Raw genomic sequence first — 19,284 nt, 5'->3', positions numbered from 1 at the left:
TCAAAACGGAGTTGGATAAGTATCCGAATGAAAAAAATTGCACAGCTGTGGGTAAATGACAGGGGAGTGAGACTTGTTGAGAGTTGGCATGGACTCGACGGGCTGCATCCATTCCGTTATTCTTTGATTCTATAAGTTAGTGGCACATTTAATAGTGTGCATGTCAGCAGAATATTGAAAGGGACATGGATTCAGTCGACACAACGAGAGGCATCTGATTCAGAAGATTCGGGTGCACGAAAATTCGGGTTTAATGACTTTAAAAGCATCATTTTTCTTTTATGAAGATTCGGTCAGAGAAATGTTTGAAAAATAATTTTTTGCTGAAAAGGGCTCAGCACTTTATCTTCTTTTTGGCTGTTAGGGCCACACTTCTTTTCGATGGTATTCTTCCAGAATGTATATTTTCTTTGCTGTTTCACAATAACCAGTCCCTTGCACTACAGTCTATCTCACTGTTTCCAACGTCTCATGTACATGTTACCAGCAATGAACATTTTGAAGCAGACTTCTAAAGCACAGTGTCCAAAATGGTTTATGGATTCAGAGCTAAAGTGCAGAGCACAGATAAGTTATTCAATTAAGGATTCTCCTTCAGTTAACATTTCTTTAGTTGTGCAAATGAACATCATCAGTCAATTAATGATGTTTTCCCACAAAGGCAGGATAACATTTAATGATTATGCATTTTCTAAGTAAAAGCCCATGTGATTCAGGGCGAAGTGGCAAATTGGATCCAAATTTGGCTCAGAGGCAGGAAGCAAACGGTAATGTTTGATGGGTGTTTTTGTGACTGGAAGGATGTTTCCAGTGGGGTTCCACAGTTTTCAGTGCCAGATCCATTGCTTTTTATGGTATTTATCAATGATCTAAACTTGAATATATGTGTTATGCTTACGAAGTTTTCAGGTGTTATTAAAATAGGCAGTGTGGTTGATAATGAAGAAGAAAGCTGGAGACTCCAGGAAGATATCAATCAACTGATAAGGGGGTAGAGCAGTGGCAAATTGAATTTAATCCAGAGATGTGAGAGATCGCGCATTTGTGGAGGGCTAACAAGGAAAGGGAATACACATCAACTGGTATGACATTGAGAAGTGTAGAGGAACAAAGGTAACTGGGATTGCTTGTCCACAGATCCCTGAAGGCAGCTGACCAGTTGGAAAAGTTGATTAAGAAGTCATATGGAATGGTTGCATTTATTGGCAGAAGCAAGGAACAGAACAGCAAGTGGGTTATGCTAGAACTGTATAAAATTCTGGTTAGGCCACAGCTGGAGTACTGCGTGCAGTTCTGGTCACCGCACTGAAGGAAGAACGTGAATACGCTGGAGAGGGTACAGAGGAGATTTACGTAGATGTTGCCGGGAGTGGAGCAACTTTGCTATGAGGACAGATTGGATAGGATGGGTTTGTTTTCCTTGGAACAGAGGAGGCTGAAGGGCGACCGCATTGAGGTGTATAAAAATAGGAGACGCCTAGATATTGTTGATTAAAAGGGTCTATTTCACATAGTGCAGTGGTCAACAACCAGGCTGCATAATTTAAAAGTAATTAGTGTAAGGGTTAAAGGGGATTTGAAGTGAACATTCTGCATGCAGATGTTTGTGGGGGTCTCAAACTCACTGCCTGAAAGTGTGGTGCAGGCAGAAACCCTCACCACATTTAACAAGTTCTTAGATGTGCACATGAAATGCAATAAGGTGCAGGGGGACACACCTAAAACTGGGCATTTGTTGGCCGGTGCAGATACGATGGGCTTAAATGACTCCTTCCATGCTGTAAACCTCTATTATTATATAATTATCGGTTAGGATTACTTTCATAATGCAAAACGTGGCAATCAGATAATTAATGGTGTTTCCAGTGAAGAAGTGTTCGTGCAAGCTGGGGCTCGAACTCAGGAAGCTGAGATGAAGCATCTTATGAGGCTGCTGTTCGGTGTACGGGGGGCGTTGTCTCGAACGGTGGCATTTTGCAGCCCAGTGAAGGGCGGTAAACCGCTGTTTGATGCTGCATTCTCCGCTTTCCGCCGGCAGCGGCTGATTGGAGAGTGTGGGAGCGGAAGTTCGGGCTTGTCCCGCCCTCACTCATTCTGGAGCTGGGGAAGAGCGATTAGTCGATGGGTTTGTTTGTGGCTTTAATTTTCTGTTGTGAAGCTTGGTGGCGTGGCAGGATCCTTTAATAATCTCTCACAGCTGACCTGAATGCACGGAATGTGCAGCTTTGAGATATGGTTTCTCCAGCGTCAGGGCTGGAAACGGGAGGGAGTGAGAGACACTGTGAAGAATTTGAGTGTGAACAGAACTGCAGAGAGAAATCAGCAAATGGACCAGCATCGTGAGACACTGCACTCTGTTAATATTGAACCACGAATATGAATGATTTAATTTTAGCTAATCATTAATTAAAACGTTTGCATAATGTTTCCTCCCGGTTTCGAACCAGGGACCTTTCGCGTGTGAGGCGAACGTGATAACCACTACACTACGGAAATGCTGTGGCAGCAGCATTGTTGGGAACATAACCAGAGCTTTAACCTCAACAGCTGGACTACACTGATGGAGCTTGTGTCACGAGAATAGTATGACGGTGCTATATTTAGCAAGGTTGTGAGTGTGGCAGGAATTGATCCCGTGTTTCTCTGCCTTTATACAGAGGAACAGGAGTGGCCATTCCTCAGCAAGTGGTTAAAATCTGGAATACACTGCTCTAAAGGGCGGTGGAGTCAGACTCATTCTTATCTTTCAAAACGAGTTGGATAAGTATCCGAATGAAAAAAATTGCACAGCTGTGTGTAAATGACAGGGGAGTGAGACTTGTTGAGAGTTGGCATGGGCTCGACGGGCTGCAACCATTCCCTTATTCTTTGATTGTATAAGTTAGTGGCACATTTAATAGTGTGCATGTCAGCAGAATATCGAAAGGGACATGGATTCAGTCGGCACAACGAGAGGCATCTGATTCAGAAGATTTGTGTGCACGAAAATTCGGGTTTAATGACTTTAAAAGCATCATTTTTGTTTTGTGAAGATTCGGTCAGTGAAATGTTTGGGAAAAGAATTTTTTGCTTAAAAGGGCTCAGCACTTCATCTTCTTTTTGGCTGTTAGGGTCACACTTCTTTTCGATGGTATTCTTCCAGAATGTATATTTTCTTTGCTGTTTCACAATAACCAGTCCCTTGCACTACAGTCTATCTCACTGTTTCCAACGTCCCATGTACATGTTACCAGCAAGGAACATTTTGAAGCAGACTTCTAAAGCACACTGTCCAAAATGGTTTATGGATTCAGAGGTAAAGTGCAGAGCACAGATAAGTTATTCAATTAAGGACTCTCCTTCAGTTAACATTTCTTTAGTTGTGCAAATGAAGATCATCAGTCAATTAATGATGTTTTCCCATGAAGGCAGGATAACATTTAATGATTATGCATTTTCTAAGTAAATGCCCATGTGATTCAGGGCGAAGTGGCATATTGGATCCAAATTTGGCTCAGAGGCAGTAAGCAAAGGGTAATGTTTGATGGGTGTTTTTGTGACTGGAAGGATTATTCCAGTGGGGTTCTGCAGTTTTCAGTGCCAGATCCATTGCTTTTTATGGTATTTATCAATGATCTAAACTTGAATATAGGTGTTATGATTACGAAGTTTTCAGGTGTTATTAAAATAGGCAGTGGGTTGATAATGAAGAAGAAAGCTGGAGACTCCAGGAAGATATCAATCAACAGATAAGAGGGTAGAGCAGTGGCAAATTGAATTTAATCCAGAGATGTTAGTGATAGCGTATTTGTGGAGGGCTAACAAGGAAAGGGAATATACATCAACTGGTATGACATTGAGAAGTGTAGAGGAACAAAGGAAACTGGGATTGCTTGTCCACAGATCCCTGAAGGTAGCTGGCCAGTTGGAAAAGTTGGTTAAGAAGTCATATGGAATGGTAGCATTTATTGGCAGAAGCAAGGAACAGAACAGCAAGTGGGTTATGCTAGAACTGTATAAAATTCTTGTTAGGCCACAGCTGGAGTACTGCGTGCAGTTCTAGTCACCGCATTGAAGGAAGGACGTGAATACGCTGGAGAGGGTACAGAGGAGATTTACGTAGTTGTTGCCGGGAGTGGAGCAACTTTGCTATGAGGACAGATTGGATAGGATGGGTTTGTTTTCCTTGGAACAGAGGAGGCTGATGGGCGACAGTATTGAGGTGTATAAAAATAGGAGGGGCCTAGATATTGTTGTTTAAAAGGGTCTATTTCACATAGCGGAGTGGTCAACAACCAGGCTGCATAATTTCAAAGTAATTAGTGTAAGGGTTAAAGGGGATTTGAAGTGAACATTCTGCATGCAGATGATTGTGGGGGTCTCAAACTCACTGCCTGAAAGTGTGGTGCAGGCAGAAACCCTCACCACATTTAACAAGTTCTTAGATGTGCACATGAAATGCAATAAGTTGCAGGGGGACACACCTAAAACTGGGAATTTGTTGGCCGGTGCAGATACGATGGGCTTAAATGACTCCTTCCATGCTGCAAACCTCTATGATTATATAATTATCGGTTAGGATTACTTTCATGATGCAAAACGTGGCAACCAGATAATTAATGGTGTTTCTAGTGAAGAAGTGTTCGTGCAAGCTGGGGCTCGAACTCAGGAAGCTGAGATGAAGCATCTTATGAGGCTGCTGTTCGGTGTACGGGGAGCGTTGTCTCGAACGGTGGCATTTTGCAGCCCACTGAAGGGCGGTAAACCGCTGTTTGATGCTGCATTCTCCGCTTTCCGCCGGCAGCGGCTGATTGGAGAGTGTGGGAGCGGAAGTTAGGGCTTGTCCCGCCCTCACTCATTCTGGAGCTGGGGAAGAGCGATTAGTCGATGGGTTTGTTTGTGGCTTTAATTTTCTGTTGTGAAGCTTGGTGGCGTGGCAGGATCCTTTAATAAAAGCTGACAGCTGACCTGAATGCACGGAATGTGCAGCTTTGAGATATGGTTTCTCCAGCGTCAGGGCTGGAAACGGGAGGGAGTGAGAGACACTGTGAAGAATTTGAGTGTGAACAGAACGGCAGAGAGAAATCAGCAAATGGACCAGCATCGTGAGACACTGCACTCTGTTAATATTGAACCACTAATATGAATGATTTAATTTTATCTAATCATTAATTGAACACGTTTGCATAATGTTTCCGCCCGGTTTCGAACCGGGACCTTTCACGTGTGAGGCGAACGTGATAACCACTACACTACGGAAACGCTGTGGCAGTAGCATTGTTGGGAACATAACCAGAGCTTTAACCTCAACAGCTGGACTACACTTATGGAGCTTGTGTCACGAGAATAGAATGACGGTGCGAAATTTAGCAAGGTTGTGAGTGTGGCAGGAATTGATCCCGTGTTTCTCTGCCTTTATACATCGGAACAGGAGTGGCCATTCCTCAGCAAGTGGTTAAAATCTGGAATACACTGCTCTAAAGGGCGGTGGAGTCACACTCATTCTTATCTTTCAAAACGAGTTGGATAAATATCCGAATGAAAAAAATTGCACAGCTGTGTGTAAATGACAGGGGAGTGAGACTTGTTGAGAGTTGGCATGGGCTCGACGGGCTGCAACCATTCCCTTATTCTTTGATTGTATAAGTTAGTGGCACATTTAATAGTGTGCATGTCAGCAGAATATTGAAAGGCGACATGGATTCAGTCGGCACAACGAGAGGCATCTGATTCAGAAGATTTGGGTGCACGAAAATTCGGGTTTAATGACTTTAAAAGCATCATTTTTGTTTTGTGAAGATTCGGTCAGAAAAATGTTTTGGAAAATAATTTTTTGCTGAAAAGGGCTCAGCACTTCATCTTCTTTTTGGCTGTTAGGGTCACACTTCTTTTCGATGGTATTCTTCCAGACTGTATATTTTCTTTGCTGTTTCACAATAACCAGTCCCTTGCACTACAGTCTATCTTACTGTTTCCAACGTCCCATGTACATGTTACCAGCAAGGAACATTTTGAAGCAGACTTCTAAAGCACACTGTCCAATATCGTTTATGGATTCAGAGGTAAAGTGCAGAGCACAGATAAGTTATTCAATTAAGGACTCTCCTTCAGTTAACATTTCTTTAGTTGTGCAAATGAAGATCATCAGTCAATTAATGATGTTTTCCCATGAAGGCAGGATAACATTTAATGATTATGCATTTTCTAAGTAAATGCCCATGTGATTCAGGGCGAAGTGGCAAATTGGATCCAAATTTGGCTCAGAGGCAGTAAGCAAAGGGTAATGTTTGATGGTTGTTTTTGTGACTGGAAGGATGATTCCAGTGGGGTTCCGCAGTTTTCAGTGCCAGATCCATTGCTTTTTATGGTATTTATCAATGATCTAAACTTGAATATAGGTGTTATGATTACGAAGTTTTCAGGTGTTATTAAAATAGGCAGTGGGTTGATAATGAAGAAGAAAGCTGGAGACTCCAGGAAGATATCAATCAACTGATAAGGGGGCAGAGCAGTGGCAAATGGAATTTAATCCAGAGATGTGAGAGATCGCGCATTTGTGGAGGGCGAACAAGGAAAGGGAATACACATCAACTGGTATGACATTGAGAAGTGTAGAGGATAAAGGTAACTGGGATTGCTTGTCCACAGATCCCCGAAGGTAGCTGGCCAGTTGGAAAAGTTGGTTAAGAAGTCATATGGAATGGTTGCATTTATTGGCAGAAGCAAGGAACAGAACAGCAAGTGGTTTATGCTAGAACTGTATAAAATTCTGGTTAGGCCAAAGCTGGAGTACTGCGTGCAGTTCTAGTCACCGCATTGAAGGAAGGACGTGAATACGCTGGAGAGGGTACAGAGGAGCTTTACGTAGTTGTTGCCAGCAGTGGAGCAACTTTGCTATGAGGACAGATTGGATAGGATGGGTTTGTTTTCCTTGGAACAGAGGAGGCTGATGGGCGACAGTATTGAGGTGTATAAAAATAGGAGGGGCCTAGATATTGTTGTTTAAAAGGGTCTATTTCACATAGCGGAGTGGTCAACAACCAGGCTGCATAATTTAAAAGTAATTAGTGTAAGGGTTAAAGGTGTTTTGAAGTGAACATTCTGCTTGCAGATGTTTGTGGGGGTCTCAAACTCACTGCCTGAAAGTGTGGTGCAGGCAGAAACCCTCACCACATTTAACAAGTTCTTAGATGTGCACATGAAATGCAATAAGGTGCAGGGGGACACACCTAAAACTGGGCATTTGTTGGCCGGTGCAGATACGATGGGCTTAAATGACTCCTTCCATGCTGTAAACCTCTATGATTATATAATTATCGGTTAGGATTACTTTCATGATGCAAAACGTGGCAATCAGATAATTAATGGTGTTTCCAGTGAAGAAGTGTTCGTGCAAGCTGGGGCTCGAACTCAGGAAGCTGAGATGAAGCATCTTATGAGGCTGCTGTTCGGTGTACGGGGAGCGTTGTCTCGAACGGTGGCATTTTGCAGCCCAGTGAAGGGCGGTAAACCGCTGTTTGATGCTGCATTCTCTGCTTTCCGCCGGCAGCGGCTGATTGGAGAGTGTGGGAGCGGAAGTTAGGGCTTGTCCCGCCCTCACTCATTCTGGAGCTGTGGAAGAGCGATTAGTCGATGGGTTTGTTTGTGGCTTTAATTTTCTGTTGTGAAGCTTGGTGGCGTGGCAGGATCCTTTCATAAAAGCTCACAGCTGACCTGAATGCACGGAATGTGCAGCTTTGAGATATGGTTTCTCCAGCGTCAGGGATGGAAACGGGAGGGAGTGAGAGACACTGTGAAGAATTTGAGTGTGAACAGAACTGCAGAGAGAAATCAGCAAATGGAACAGCATCGTGAGACACTGCACTCTGTTAATATTGAACCACGAATATGAATGATTTAATTTTAGCTAATCATTAATTGAACACGTTTGCATAATGTTTCCGCCCGGTTTCCCGGGGACCTTTCGCGTGTGAGGCGAACGTGATAACCACTACACTACGGAAATGCTGTGGCAGCAGCATTGTTGGGAACATAACCAGAGCTTTAACCTCAACAGCTGGACTACACTTATGGAGCTTGTGTCACGAGAATAGAATGACGGTGCGAAATTTAGCAAGGTTGTGAGTGTGGCAGGAATTGATCCCGTGTTTCTCTGCCTTTATACAGAGGAACAGGAGTGGCCATTCCTCAGCAAGTGGTTAAAATCTGGAATACACTGCTCTCAAGGGCGGTGGAGTCAGACTCATTCTTATCTTTCAAAACGAGTTGGATAAGTATCCGAAAGAAAAAAATTGCACAGCTGTGTGTAAATGACAGGGGAGTGAGACTTGTTGAGAGTTGGCATGGGCTCGACGGGCTGCAACCATTCCCTTATCCTTTGATTGTATAAGTTAGTGGCACATTTAATAGTGTGCATGTCAGCAGAATATTGAAAGGGACATGGATTCAGTCGGCACAACGAGAGGCATCTGATTCAGAAGATTTGGGTGCACGAAAATTCGGGTTTAATGACTTTAAAAGCATCATTTTTGTTTTGTGAAGATTCGGTCAGAAAAATGCTTGGGAAAAGAATTTTTTGCTGAAAAGGGCTCAGCACTTCATCTTCTTTTTGGCTGTTAGGGTCATACTTCTTTTCGATGGTATTCTTCCAGAATGTATATTTTCTTTGCTGTTTCACAATAACCAGTCCCTTGCACTACAGTCTATCTCACTGTTTCCAACGTCCCATGTACATGTTACCTGCAAGGAACATTTTGAAGCAGACTTCTAAAGCACACTGTCCAAAATGGTTTATGGATTCAGAGGTAAAGTGCAGAGCACAGATAAGTTATTCAATTAAGGACTCTCCTTCAGTTAACATTTCTTTAGTTGTGCAAATGAAGATCATCAGTCAATTAATGATGTTTTCCCATGAAGGCAGGATAACATTTAATGATTATGCATTTTCTAAGTAAATGCCCATGTGATTCAGGGCGAAGTGGCATATTGGATCCAAATTTGGCTCAGAGGCAGTAAGCAAAGGGTAATGTTTGATGGGTGTTTTTGTGACTGGAAGGATGATTCCAGTGGGGTTCTGCAGTTTTCAGTGCCAGATCCATTGCTTTTTATGGTATTTATCAATGATCTAAACTTGAATATAGGTGTTATGATTACGAAGTTTTCAGGTGTTATTAAAATAGGCAGTGGGTTGATAATGAAGAAGAAAGCTGGAGACTCCAGGAAGATATCAATCAACAGATAAGGGGGTAGAGCAGTGGCAAATGGAATTTATTCCAGAGATGTTAGTGATAGCGCATTTGTGGAGGGTTAACAAGGAAAGGGAATACACATCAACTGGTATGACATTGAGAAGTGTAGAGGAACAAAGGTAACTGGCATTGCTTGTCCACAGATCCCTGAAGGTAGCTGGCCAGTTGGAAAAGTTGGTTAAGAAGTCATATGGAATGGTAGCATTTATTGGCAGAAGCAAGGAACAGAACAGCAAGTGGGTTATGCTAGAACTGTATAAAATTCTGGTTAGGCCACAGCTGGAGTACTGCGTGCAGTTCTAGTCACCGCATTGAAGGAAGGACGTGAATACGCTGGAGAGGGTACAGAGGAGATTTACGTAGTTGTTGCCGGGAGTGGAGCAACTTTGCTATGAGGACAGATTGGATAGGATGGGTTTGTTTTCCTTGGAACAGAGGAGGCTGATGGGCGACAGTATTGAGGTGTATAAAAATAGGAGGGGCCTAGATATTGTTGTTTAAAAGGGTCTATTTCACATAGCGGAGTGGTCAACAACCAGGCTGCATAATTTAAAAGTAATTAGTGTAAGGGTTAAAGGGGATTTGAAGTGAACATTCTGCATGCAGATGTTTGTGGGGGTCTCAAACTCACTGCCTGAAAGTGTGGTGCAGGCAGAAACCCTCACCACATTTAACAAGTTCTTAGATGTGCACATGAAATGCAATAAGGTGCAGGGGAACACACCTAAAACTGGGCATTTGTTGGCCGGTGCAGATACGATGGGCTTAAATGACTCCTTCCATGCTGTAAACCTCTTTGATTATATAATTATCGGTTAGGATTACTTTCATGATGCAAAACGTGGCAATCAGATAATTAATGGTGTTTCCAGTGAAGAAGTGTTCGTGCAAGCTGGGGCTCGAACTCAGGAAGCTGAGATGAAGCATCTTATGAGGCTGCTGTTCGGTGTACGGGGAGCGTTGTCTCGAACGGTGGCATTTTGCAGCCCAGTGAAGGGCGGTAAACCGCTGTTTGATGCTGCATTCTCCGCTTTCCGCCGGCAGCGGCTGATTGGAGAGTGTGGGAGCGGAAGTTAGGGCTTGTCCCACCCTCACTTATTCTGGAGCTGGGGAAGAGCGATTAGTCGATGGGTTTGTTTGTGGCTTTAATTTTCTGTTGTGAAGCTTGGTGGCGTGGCAGGATCCTTTAATAAAAGCTGACAGCTGACCTGAATGCACGGAATGTGCATCTTTGAGATATGGTTTCTCCAGCGTCAGGGCTGGAAACGGGAGGGAGTGAGAGACACTGTGAAGAATTTGAGTGTGAACAGAACGGTAGAGAGAAATCAGCAAATGGACCAGCATCGTGAGACACTGCACTCTGTTAATATTGAACCACTAATATGAATGGTTTAATTTTATCTAATCATTAATTGAACACGTTTGCATAATGTTTCCGCCCGGTTTCGAACCGGGGACCTTTCGCGTGTGAGGCGAATGTGATAACCACTACGCTACAGAAATGCTGTGGCAGTAGCATTGTTGGGAACATAACCAGAGCTTTAACCTCAACAGCTGGACTACACTTATGGAGCTTGTGTCACGAGAATAGAATGACGGTTCGAAATTTAGCATGGTTGTGAGTGTGGCAGGAATTGATCCCGTGTTTCTCTGCCTTTATACATAGGAACAGGAGTGGCCATTCCTCAGCAAGTGGTTAAAATCTGGAATACACTGCTCTAAAGGGCGGTGGAGTCAGACTCATTCTTATCTTTCAAAACGAGTTGGATAAGTATCCGAATGAAAAAAATTGCACAGCTGTGTGTAAATGACAGGGGAATGAGACTTGTTGAGAGTTGGCATGGGCTCGACGGGCTGCAACCATTCCCTTATTCTTTGATTGTATAAGTTAGTGGCACATTTAATAGTGTGCCTGTCAGCAGAATATTGAAAGGGACATGGATTCAGTCGGCACAACGCGAGGCATCTGATTCAGAAGATTTGGGTGCACGAAAATTCGGGTTTAATGACTTTAAAAGCATCATTTTTGTTTTGTGAAGATTCGGTCAGAAAAATGTTTGGGAAAATAATTTTTTGCTGAAAAGGGCTCAGCACTTCATCTTCTTTTTGGCTGTTAGGGTCACACTTCTTTTCGATGGTATTCTTCCAGACTGTATATTTTCTTTGCTGTTTCACAATAACCAGTCCCTTGCACTACAGTCTATCTCACTGTTTCCAACGTCCCATGTACATGTTACCAGCAAGGAACATTTTGAAGCAGACTTCTAAAGCACACTGTCCAATATGGTTTATGGATTCAGAGGTAAAGTGCAGAGCACAGATAAGTTATTCAATTAAGGACTCTCCTTCAGTTAACATTTCTTTAGTTGTGCAAATGAAGATCATCAGTCAATTAATGATGTTTTCCCATGAAGGCAGGATAACATTTAATGATTATGCATTTTCTAAGTAAAAGCCCATGTGATTCAGGGCGAAGTGGCAAATTGGATCCAAATTTGGCTCAGAGGCAGGAAGCAAAGGGTAATGTTTGATGGGTGATTTTGTGACTGGAAGGATGTTTCCAGTGGGGTTCCACAGTTTTCAGTGCCAGATCCATTGCTTTTATGGTATTTATCAATGATCTAAACTTGATTATAGGTGTTATGATCACGAAGTTTTCAGGTGTTTTTAAAATAGGCAGTGGGTTGATAATGAAGAAGAAAGCTGGAGACTACAGGAAGATATCAATCAACTGATAAGGGGGTAGAGCAGTTGCAAATGGAATTTAATCCAGAGATGTGAGAGATCGCGCATTTGTGGAAGCTAACAAGGAAAGGGAATACACATCAACTGGTATGACATTGAGAAGTGTAGAGGAACAAAGGTAACTGGGATTGCTTGTCCACAGATCCCTGAAGGTAGCTGGCCAGTTGGAAAAGTTGGTTAAGAAGTCATATGGAATGGTTGCATTTATTGGCAGAAGCAAGGAACAGAACAGCAAGTGGTTTATGCTAGAACTGTATAAAATTCTGGTTAGGCCACAGCTGGAGTACTGCGTGCAGTTCTAGTCACCGCATTGAAGGAAGGCCGTGAATACGCTGGAGAGGGTACAGAGGAGCTTTACGTAGTTGTTGCCGGCAGTGGAGCAACTTTGCTATGAGGACAGATTGGATAGGATGGGTTTGTTTTCCTTGGAACAGAGGAGGCTGATGGGCGACAGTATTGAGGTGTATAAAAATAGGAAGGGCCTAGATATTGTTGTTTAAAAGGGTCTATTTCACATAGCGGCGTGGTCAACAACCAGGCTGCATAATTGAAAAGTAATTAGTGTAAGGGTTAAAGGGCATTTGAAGTGAACATTCTGCATGCAGATGTTTGTGGGGGTCTCAAACTCACTGCCTGAAAGTGTGGTGCAGGCAGAAACCCTCACCACATTTAACAAGTTCTGAGATGTGCACATGAAATGCAATAAGGTGCAGGGGGACACACCTAAAACTGGGCATTTGTTGGCCGGTGCAGATACGATGGGCTTAAATGACTCCTTCCATGCTGTAAACCTCTATGATTATATAATTATCGGTTAGGATTACTTTCATGATGCAAAACGTGGCATCAGATAATTAATGGTGTTTCCAGTGAAGAAGTGTTCGTGCAAGCTGGGGCTCGAACTCAGGAAGCTGAGATGAAGCATCTTATGAGGTTGCTGTTCGGTGTACGGGGAGCGTTGTCTCGAACGGTGGCATTTTGCAGCCCAGTGAAGGGCGGTAAACCGCTGTTTGATGCTGCATTCTCCGCTTTCCGCCGGCAGCGGCTGATTGGAGAGTCTGGGAGCGGAAGTTAGGGCTTGTCCCTCCCTCACTCATTCTGGAGCTGGGGAAGAGCGATTAGTCGATGGGTTTGTTTGTGGCTTTAATTTTCTGTTGTGAAGCGTGGTGGCGTGGCAGGATCCTTTAATAAAAGCTCACAGCTGACCTGAATGCACGGAATGTGAAGCTTTGAGATATGGTTTCTCCAGCGTCAGGGCTGGAAACGGGAGGGAGTGAGAGACACTGTGAAGAATTTGAGTGTGAACAGAACTGTAGAGAGAAATCAGCAAATGGAACAGCATCGTGAGACACTGCACTCTGTTACCATTGAACCACTAATATGAATGATTTAATTTTATCTTATCATTAATTGAACACGTTTGCATAATGTTTCCGCCCGGTTTTGAACCGGGGACCTTTCGCGTGTGAGGCGACCGTGATAACCACTACACTACGGAAACGCTGTGGCAGTAGCATTGTTGGGAACATAACCAGACCTTTAACCTCAACAGCTGGACTACACTTATGGAGCTTGTGTCACGAGAATAGAATGACGGTGCTATATTTAGCAAGGTTGTGAGTGTGGCAGGAATTGATCCCGTGTTTCTCTGCCTTTATACATAGGAACAGGAGTGGCCATTCCTCAGCAAGTGGTTAAAATCTGGAATACACTGCTCTAAAGGGCGGTGGAGTCAGACTCATTCTTATCTTTCAAAACGAGTTGGATAAGTATCCGAATGAAAAAAATTGCACAGCTGTGTGTAAATGACAGGGGAGTGAGACTTGCTGAGAGTTGGCATGGGCTCGACGGGCTGCAACCATTCCCTTATTCTTTGATTGTATAAGTTAGTGGCACATTTAATAGTGTGCATGTCAGCAGAATATTGAGAGGGACATGGATTCAGTCGGCACAACGAGAGGCATCTGATTCAGAAGATTTGGGTGCACGAAAATTCGGGTTTAATGACTTTAAAAGCATCATTTTTGTTTTGTGAAGATTCGGTCAGAAAAATGTTTGGGAAAAGAATTTTTTGCTGAAAAGGGCTCAGCACTTCATCTTCTTTTTGGCTGTTCGGGTCACACTTCTTTTCGATGGTATTCTTCCAGAATGTATATTTTCTTTGCTGTTTCACAATAACCAGTCCCTTGCACAACAGTCTATCTCACTGTTTCCAACGTCCCATGTACATGTTACCAGCAAGGAACATTTTGAAGCAGACTTCTAAAGCACACTGTCCAATATGGTTTATGGATTCAGAGGTAAAGTGCAGAGCACAGATAAGTTATTCAATTAAGGACTCTCCTTCAGTTAACATTTCTTTAGTTGTGCAAATGAAGATCATCAGTCAATTAATGATGTTTTCCCATGAAGGCAGGATAACATTTAATGATGATGCATTTTCTAAGTAAATGCCCATGTGATTCAGGACGAAGCGGCATATTGGATCCAAATTTTGCTCAGAGGCAGTTAGCAAAGGGTAATGTTTGATGGGTGTTTTTGTGACTGGAAGGATGATTCCAGTGGGGTTCCGCAGTTTTCAGAGCCAGATCCATTGCTTTTTATGGTATTTATCAATGATCTAAACTTGAATATAGGTGTTATGATTTCGAAGTTTTCAGGTGTTATTAAAATAGGCAGTGGGTTGATAATGAAGAAGAAAGCTGGAGACTCCAGGAAGATATCAATCAACTGATAAGGGGGTAGAGCAGTGGCAAATGGAATTTAATCCAGAGATGTGAGTGATAGCGCATTTGTGGAGGGCTAACAAGGAAAGGGAATACACATCAACTGGTATGACATTGAGAAGTGTAGAGGAACAAAGGTAACTGGGATTGCTTGTCCACAAATCCCTGAATGTAGCTGGCCAGTTGGAAAAGTTGGTTAAGAAGTCATATGGAATGGTAGCCTTTATTGGCAGAAGCAAGGAACAGAACAGCAAGTGGGTTATGCTAGAACTGTATAAAATTCTGGTTCGGCCACAGCTGGAGTACTGCGTGCAGTTCTAGTCACCGCATTGAAGGAAGGACGTGAATACGCTGGAGAGGGTACAGAGGAGATTTACGTAGATGTTGCCGGGAGTGGAGCAACTTTGCTATGAGGACAGATTGGATAGGATGGGTTTGTTTTCCTTGGAACAGAGGAGGCTGATGGGCGACAGCATTGAGGTTTATAAAAATAGGAGGGGCCTAGATATTGTAGATTGAAAGGTTCTATTTCACAGAGTGGAGTGGTCAACAACCAGGCTGCATAATTTAAAAGTAATTAGTGTAAGGGTTAAAGGGGATTTGAAGTGAACATTCTGCAAGCAGATGTTTGTGAGGGTCTCAAACTCACTGCCTGAAAGTGTGGTGCAGGCAGAAACCATCACCACATTTAACAAGTTCTTAGATGTGCACATGAAATGCAATAAGGTGCAGGGGTACACGCCTCAAACTGGGCATTTGTTGGCCGGTGCAGATACAATGGGCTTAAATGACTCCTTCCAAGCTGTAAACCTCTATGATTAGAAATTATCGGTTAGGATTACTTTCATGATGCAAAACGTGGCAATCAGATAATTAATGGTGTTTCCAGTGAAGAAGTGTTCGTGCAAGCTGGGGCTCGAACTCAGGAAGGTGAGATGAAGCATCTTATGAGGCTGCTGTTCGGTGTACGGGGAGCGTTGTCTCGAACGGTGGCATTTTGCAGCCCAATGAAGGGCGGCAAACCGCTGTTTGATGCTGCATTTTCCGCTTTCCGCCGGCAGCGGCTGATTGGAGAGTGTTGGAGCGGAAGTTAGGGCTTGTCCCGCTCTCACTCACTCTGGAGCTGGGGAATAGTGATTAGTCGATGGGTTTGTTTGTGGCTTTAATTTTCTGTTGTGAAGCGTGGCGGCATGGCAGGATCCTTTAATAATCTCTCACAGCTGACCTGAATGCACGGAATGTGCAGCTTTGAGATATGGTTTCTCCAGCGTCAGGGCTGGAAACGGGAGGGAGTGAGAGACACTGTGTAGAATTTGAGAGTGTACAGAACTGCAGAGAGAAATCAGCAAATGGAACAGCATCGTGAGACACTGCACTCTGTTACCATTGAACCACTAATATGAATGATTTAATTTTATCTAATCATTAATTGAACACGTTTGCATAATGTTTCCGCCCGGTTTCGGACCGGGAATCTTGCGCGTGTTAGGCGAATGTGATAACCACTACACTACGGAAACGCTGTGGCAGAAAGACAGTGGGGAACTTAACCAGAGCTTTAACCTCAACAGCTGGACTACACTTCTGGAGCTTGTGTCACGAGAATAGAATGACGGTGCGAAATTTAGCAAGGTTCTGAGTGTGGCAGGAATTGATCCCGTGTTTCTCTGCCTTTTTCCATAGGAACAGGAGTGGCCATTCCTCAGCAGGTGGTTAGAATCTGGAATACACTGCTCTAAAGGGCGGTGGAGTCAGACTCAATCTTATCTTTCAAAACGGAGTTGGATTAGTATCCGAATGAAAAAAATTGCACAGCTGTGGGTAAATGACAGGGGAGTGAGACTTGTTGAGAGTTGGCATGGGCTCGACGGGCTGCAACCATTCCCTTATTCTTTGATTCTATAAGTTAGTGGCACATTTAATAGTGTGCATGTCAGCAGAATATTGAAAGGGACATGGATTCAGTCGGCACAACGAGAGGCATCTGATTCAGAAGATTCGGGTGCACGAAAATTCGGGTTTAATGACTTTAAAAGCATCATTTTTGTTTTGTGAAGATTCGGACAGAGAAATGTTTCGGAAAAGAATTTTTTGTTGAAAAGGGCTCAGCACTTCATCTTTTTTTGGCTGTTAGATCAACACTTCTTTTCGATGGTATTCTTCGAGATGGATATTTTCTTTGCTGTTTCACAATAACCAATCCCTTGCACTACAGTCTGTCTCACTGTTTCCAACGTCCCATGTAAATGTTACCAGCAAGGAACATTTTGAAACAGACTTCTAAAGCACAGTGTCCAAAATGGTTTATGGATTCAGAGGTAAAGTGCAGAGCACAGATAAGTTATTCAATTAAGGACTCTCCTTCAGTTAACATTTCTTTAGTTGTGCAAATGAAGATCATCAGTCAATTAATGATGTTTTCCCATGAAGGCAGGATAACATTTAATGATTATGCATTTTCTAAGTAAAAGCCCATGTGATTCAGGGCGAAGTGGCAAATTGGATCCAAATTTGGCTCAGAGGCAGGAAGCAAAGGGTAATGTTTGATGGGTGTTTTTGTGACTGGAAGGATGTTTCCAGTGGGGTTCCACAGTTTTCAGTGCCAGATCCATTGCTTTTATGGTATTTATCAATGATCTAAACTTGAATATAGGTGTTATGATTACGAAGTTTTCAGGTGTTATTAAAATAGGCAGTGTGGTTTATAATGAAGAAGAAAGCTGGAGACTCCAGGAAGATATCAATCAACTGATAAGGGGTTAGAGCAGTGGCAAATGGAATTTAATCCAGAGATGTGAGAGATCACGCATTTGTGGAGGGCTAACAAGGAAAGGGAATACAATTCAACTGGTATGACATTGAGAAGTGTAGAGGAACAAAGATAACTGGGATTGCTTGTCCACAGAACCCTGAAGGTAGCTGGCCAGTTGGAAAAGTTGGTTAAGAAGTCATATGGAATGGTTGCATTTATTGGCAGAAGCAAGGAACAGAACAGCAAGTGGGTTATGCTAGAACTGTATAAAATTCTGGTTAGGCCACAGCTGGAGTACTGCGTGCAGTTCTGGTCACCGCATTGAAGGAAGAACGTGAATACGCTGGAGAGGGTACAGAGGAGATTTACGTAGATGTTGCCGGGAGTGGAGCAACATTGCTATGAGGACAGATTGGACAGGATGGGTTTGTTTTCCTTGGAACACAGGAGGCTGATGGGCGACAGCATTGAGATGTATACAAATAGGAGGGGCCTAGATATTGTTGATTAAAAGGGTCTATTTCACATAGTGGAGTGGTCAACAACCAGGCTGCATAATTTCAAAGTAATTAGTGTAAGGGTTAAAGGGGATTTGAAGTGAACATTCTGCAAGCAGATGTTTGTGGGGGTCTCAAACTCACTGCCTGAAAGTGTGGTGCAGGCAGAAATCCTCACCACATTTAACAAGTTCTTAGATGTGCACATTAAATGCAATAAGATGAATGGGTACTCACCTAAAACTGGGCATTTGTTGGCCGGTGCAGATACGATGGGCTTAAATGACTCCTTCCATGCTGTAAACATCTATGATTATATAATTATCGGTTAGGATTACTTTCATGATGCAAAACGTGGCAATCAGATAATTAATGGTGTTTCCAGTGAAGAAGTGTTCGTGCAAGCTGGGGCTCGAACTCAGGAAGTTGAGATGAAGCATCTTATGAGGCTGCTGTTTGGTGTACGGGGAGCGTTTTCTCGGACGGTGGCATTTTGCAGCCCAGTGAAGGGTGGTAAACCGCTGTTTGATGTTGCATTCTCCGCTCTCCACCGGCAGCCACTGATTGGAGAGTGTGGGAGCGGAAGTTAGGGCTTGTCCCGCCCTCACTCACTCTGGAGCTGGGGAAGAGCGATTAGTTGATGGGTTTGTTTGTGGCTTTAATTTTCTGTTGTGAAGCGTGGTGGCGTGGCAGGATCCTTTAATAATCTGTCACAGCTGACCTGAATGCACGGAATGTGCAGCTTTGAGATATGGTTTCTCCAGCGTCAGGGCTGGAAACGGGAGGGAGTGAGAGACACTGTGCAGAAGTTGAGTGTGTACAGAACTGCAGAGAGAAATCAGCAAATGGAACAGCATCGTGAGACACTGCACTCTGTTATTATTGAACCACTAATATGAATGATTTAATTTTATCTAATCATAAATTGAACACGTTTGCATAATGTGTCCGCCCGGTTTCGAACCGGGGACCTTTCACGTGTGAGGCGAACGTGATAACCACTACACTACGGAAACGCTGTGGCAGTAACACCGTGGGGAACATAACCAGAGCTTTAACCTCAACAGCTGGACTACACTTTTGGAGCTGTGTCACGATAATAGAATGACGGTGCTATATTTAGCAAGGTTGTGAGTGTGGCAGGAATTGATCGCGTGTTTCTCTGCCTTTATACATGGGAACAAAAGTGGCCATTCCTCAGCAAGTGGTTAGAATCTTGAATACACTGCTCTAAAGGGCGGTGGAGTCAGACTCAATCTTATCTTTCAAACCGAGTTGGATAAGTATCCTAATGAAAGAAATTGCACAGCTTTGGGTAAATGACAGGGGAGTGAGAC

At 43.3% G+C, this 19,284-nt stretch overlaps 6 non-coding genes across 6 annotated transcripts; all 6 read right to left on the bottom strand.

Moving 5' to 3' along the window:
• Positions 1 to 2,423: 2,423 nt before the first annotated feature.
• Positions 2,424 to 2,496, bottom strand: trnav-cac (transfer RNA valine (anticodon CAC)). Its single transcript has one exon. It is a non-coding gene; the product is annotated as a tRNA-Val (tRNA).
• Positions 2,497 to 5,169: 2,673 nt separating this feature from the next.
• Positions 5,170 to 5,241, bottom strand: trnav-cac (transfer RNA valine (anticodon CAC)). Its single transcript has one exon. It is a non-coding gene; the product is annotated as a tRNA-Val (tRNA).
• A 5,416-nt stretch (positions 5,242 to 10,657) lies between these two features.
• Positions 10,658 to 10,730, bottom strand: trnav-cac (transfer RNA valine (anticodon CAC)). The gene has a single exon. It is a non-coding gene; the product is annotated as a tRNA-Val (tRNA).
• A 2,670-nt stretch (positions 10,731 to 13,400) lies between these two features.
• Positions 13,401 to 13,473, bottom strand: trnav-cac (transfer RNA valine (anticodon CAC)). The gene has a single exon. It is a non-coding gene; the product is annotated as a tRNA-Val (tRNA).
• A 2,672-nt stretch (positions 13,474 to 16,145) lies between these two features.
• Positions 16,146 to 16,218, bottom strand: trnav-aac (transfer RNA valine (anticodon AAC)). The gene has a single exon. It is a non-coding gene; the product is annotated as a tRNA-Val (tRNA).
• Positions 16,219 to 18,890: 2,672 nt separating this feature from the next.
• trnav-cac (transfer RNA valine (anticodon CAC)) lies at positions 18,891 to 18,963 on the bottom strand. The gene has a single exon. It is a non-coding gene; the product is annotated as a tRNA-Val (tRNA).
• Between the last annotated feature and the right edge of the window lie 321 nt (positions 18,964 to 19,284).

The sequence above is a fragment of the Pristiophorus japonicus genome, chromosome 3, assembly GCF_044704955.1.
Source record: "Pristiophorus japonicus isolate sPriJap1 chromosome 3, sPriJap1.hap1, whole genome shotgun sequence".
Lineage (NCBI taxonomy): Eukaryota > Metazoa > Chordata > Chondrichthyes > Pristiophoridae > Pristiophorus > Pristiophorus japonicus.
The sequence above is the reverse complement of the archived record's forward strand: the minus strand, read 5'-3'. Positions and strand labels throughout refer to the sequence as shown.